Source organism: Dermochelys coriacea, chromosome 7, assembly GCF_009764565.3.
Source record: "Dermochelys coriacea isolate rDerCor1 chromosome 7, rDerCor1.pri.v4, whole genome shotgun sequence".
NCBI lineage: Eukaryota > Metazoa > Chordata > Testudines > Dermochelyidae > Dermochelys > Dermochelys coriacea.
Window position 1 is genome coordinate 126,487,804 of NC_050074.1, and position 4,220 is coordinate 126,492,023.

A 4,220-nucleotide genomic window follows, 5' to 3' on the forward strand; every position below is an offset into this window, starting at 1 on the left:
ATTGGCTGCTGGCGGCGGGAGAAGAACAGGGAGAGGGTGGGAGGGTTGGGACAGGCAGAGCGTTGGCTGCTGGCAGGGGAGAACAGGCGAAGGGTGGGAGGGTGGGACAGGCAGAGCATTGGCTCGAGGGAGGGGAGAACAGGCAGAGAGTGGGAGGGTTGGGACAGGCAGAGCATTGGCTGCTGGCAGGGGAGAACAGGGAGAGGGTGGGAGGGTTGGGACAGGCAGAGCGTTGGCTGCTGGCAGGGGAGAACAGGCGAAGGGTGGGAGGGTTGGGACAGGCAGAGCATGGCTCGAGGGAGGGGAGAACAGGCAGAGGATGGAGGGTTGGGACAGGCAGAGCATTGGCTGCTGGCAGGGGAGAACAGGCAGAGGGTGGGAGGGTTGGGACAGGGAGAGCGTTGGCTGCAGGGAGGGGGGAGAACAGGCAGAGGGTGGGAGGGTTGGGAGAGGCAGGGCATTGGCTGCAGGGAGGGGAGAACAGGCAGAGGTTGGAGGGTTGGGACAGGCAGAGCGTTGGCTGCTGGCAGGGGAGAACAGGCAGAGTGTGGGAGGGTTGGGTCAGGCAGAGTGTTGGATGCAGGAGGGGAGAACAGGCAGAGGGTGGGAGGGTTGGGACAGGCAGAGCGTTGGCTGCAGGGAGGGGAGAACAGGCAGAGGTGGGAGGGTTGGGACAGGCAGAGCGTTGGCTGCAGGGAGGGGAGAACAGGCAGAGGGTGGAGGGTTGGGACAGGCAGGCGTTGGCTGCAGGGAGGGGAGAACAGGCAGAGGGTGGGAGGGTTGGGACAGGCAGAGCGTTGGCTGCAGGGGGGGAGAACAGGCAGAGGGTGGGAGGGTTGGGACAGGCAGAGCGTTGGCTGCAGGGAGGGGAGAACAGGCAGAGGGTGGGAGGGTTGGGACAGGCAGTGCGTTGGCTGCAGGGAGGGGAGAACAGGCAGAGGGGGGAGGGTTGGGACAGGCAGAGCGTTGGCTGCAGGGAGGGGAGAACAGGCAGAGGGTGGGGGGTTGGGAACAGGCAGAGCGTTGGCTGCAGGCAGGGAGAACAGGCAGAGGATGGAGGGTTGGGACAGGCAGAGCGTTGGCTGCAGGGGAGAACAGGCGACGGGTGGGAGGGTTCGGACAGGCAGAGTTGGCTGCAGGGGAGGGAGAACAGGAGAGGGTGGGAGGGTTGAGACAGGCAGAAGCATTGGCTGCATGGAGGGGAGAACAGGCAGAGGGTGGGAGGGTTGGGACAGGTAGAGCGTTGGCTGCAGGGAGGGGAGAACAGGCAGAGGGTGGGAGGGTTGGGACAGGCAGAGTGTTGGCTGCAGGCAGGGAGAACAGGCAGAGGGTGGGAGGGTTGGGACAGGCAGAGCGTTGGCTGCAGGGAGGGGAGAACAGGCAGAGGGTGGGAGGTTGGGACAGGCAGAGCGTTGGCTGCGGGCAGGGGAGAACAGGCAGAGGGTGGGAGGGTTGGGACAGGCAGAGCATTGGCTGCAGGGAGGGGAGAACAGGCAGAGGGTGGGAGGGTTGGGACAGGGAGAGCATTGGCTGCAGGGAGGGGAGAACAGGCAGAGGGTGGGAGGGTTGGGACAGGCAGAGCGTTGGCTGCAGGCAGGGAGAACAGGCAGAGGGTGGGGGTTGGGACAGGCAGAGCGTTGGTTGCAGGGGGGGGGAGAACAGGCAGAGGGTGGGAGGGTTGGGACAGGCAGAGCGTTGGCTGCGGTGAGGGGAGAACAGGAGAGGGTGGGAGGGTTGGGACAGGCAGAGCGTTGGCTGCTGGCAGGGGATAACAGGCGAAGGGTGGGAGGGTTGGGACAGGCAGAGCATTGGCTCGAGGGAGGGGAGAACAGGCAGAGGATGGGAGGGTTGGAGGGTGGGACAGGCAGAGCATTGGCTGCTGGCAGGGGAGAACAGGGAGAGGGTGGGAGGGTTGGGAGAGGCAGAGCGTTGGATGCGGGGGGGGGGGAGAACAGGCAGAGGGTGGGAGGGTTGGGGACAGGCAGAGCGTTGGCTGCAGGCAGGGGAGAACAGGCAGAGGGTGGGAGGGTTGGGACAGGCAGGGCATTGGCTGCAGGGAGGGGAGAACAGGCAGAGGTTGGAGGGTTGGGACAGGCAGAGCATTGGCTGCTGGCAGGGGAGAACAGGCAGAGGGTGGGGGGTTGGGACAGGCAGAGCGTTGGCTGCAGTGGGGGGGAGAACAGGCAGAGGGTGGGAGGGTTGGGACAGGCAGAGCGTTGGCTGCAGAGAGGGGAGAACAGGCAGAGGGTGGGAGGGTTGGGACAGGCAGAGCGTTGGCTGCAGGGAGGGGAGAACAGGCAGAGGGTGGGAGGGTTGGGAGAGGCTGAGCGTTGGCTGCAGGGAGGGGAAAACAGGCAGAGGGTGGGAGGGTTGGGACAGGCAGAGCGTTGGCTGCAGGGAGGGAGAACAGGCAGAGGGTGGGAGGGTTGGGACAGGCAGAGTGTTGGCTGCAGGGAGGGGAGAACAGGCAGAGGGTGGGAGGGTTGGGACAGGCATAGCGTTGGCTGCAGGGAGGGGAGAACAGGCAGAGGGTGGGAGGGTTGGAACAGGTAGAGCGTTGGCTGCAGGCACGGAGAACAGGCAGAGGGTGGGAGGGTTGGGACAGGCAGAGCGTTGGCTGCTGGCAGGGGAGAACAGGCGACGGGTCGGAGGGTTGGGACAGGCAGAGCGTTGGCTGCAGGGAGGGGAGAACAGGCAGAGGGTGGGACGGTAGGGACAGGCAGAGCGTTGGCTGCTGGCAGGGGAGAACAGGGAGAGGGTGGAGGGTTGGGACAGGCAGAGCATTGGCTGCAGGGAGGGGAGAACAGGCAGAGGGTGGGAGGGTTGGGACAGGCAGAGCGTTGGCTGCAGGGAGGGGAGAACAGGCAGAGGGTGGGGGGTTGGGACAGGCAGAGCGTTGGCTGCAGGGAGGGAGAACAGCAGAGGGTGGGAGGGTTGGACAGGCAGAGCGTTGGCTGCAGGGAGGGGAGAACAGGCAGAGGTTGGAGGGTTGGGACAGGCAGAGCGTTGGCTGCGGGCAGGGGAGAACAGGCAGAGGGTGGGAGGTTTGGGACAGGCAGAGCATTGGCTGCAGGGAGGGAGAACAGGCAGAGGGTGGGAGGGTTGGGACAGGCAGAGCGTTGGCTGCAGGCAGGGGAGAACAGGCAGAGGGTGGGAGGGTTGGGACAGGCAGAGCGTTGGCTGCTGGCAGGGGAGAACAGCAGAGGGTGGGAGGGTTGGGACAGGCAGAGCGTTGGCTGCAGGGAGGGAGAACAGGCAGAGGATGGGAGGGTTGGGACAGGCAGAGCGTTGGCTGCAGGGAGGGGAGAACAGGCAGAGGGTTGGAGGGTTGGGACAGGCAGAGCGTTGGCTGCTGGCAGGGGAGAACAGGTATAGGATGGAGGGTTGGGACAGGCAGAGCATTGGCTGCAGGGAGGGGAGAACAGGCAGAGGATGGAGGGTTGGGACAGGCAGAGCGTTGGCTGCAGGGAGGGGAGAACAGGGAGAGGGTGGGAGGGTTGGGACAGGCATAGCGTTGGCTGCTGGCAGGGGAGAACAGGCAGAGGGTGGGAGGGTTGGGACAGGCAGAGCGTGGCTGCAGGGGAGAACAGGCAGAGGGTGGGAGGGTTGGGAGAGGCAGAGCGTTGGCTGCAGGGAGGGGAGAACAGGCAGAGGGTGGGAGGGTTGGGACAGGCAGAGCGTTGGCTGCTGGCAGGGGAGAACAGGCAGAGGGTGGGAGGGTTGGGTCAGGCAGAGTGTTGGCTGCAGGGAGGGGAGAACAGGCAGAGGGTGGGAGGGTTGGGACAGGCAGAGCGTTGGCTGCAGGGAGGGGAGAACAGCAGAGGGTGGGAGGGTTGGGACAGGAAGAGCGTTGGCTGCAGGGAGGGGAGAACAGGCAGAGGGTGGGAGGGTTGGGACAGGCTGAGCGTTGGCTGCAGGGATGGGAGAACAGGCAGAGGGTGGGAGGGTTGGGACAGGCAGAGCGTTGGCTGCAGGGGGGGAGAACAGGCAGAGGGTGGGAGGGTTGGGAGAGGCAGAGCGTTGGCTGCAGGGAGGGGAGAACAGGCAGAGGGTGGGACTGTTGAGACAGGCAGAGCATTGGCTGCAGGCAGGGAGAACAGGCAGAGAGTGGGAGGGTTGGGACAGGCAGAGCGTTGGCTGCAGGAGGGGAGAAAGGCAAGGGTGGGGGGGTTGGGACGGCAGAGTGTTGGCTGCAGGGAGGGGGAGACAGGCAGAGGGTG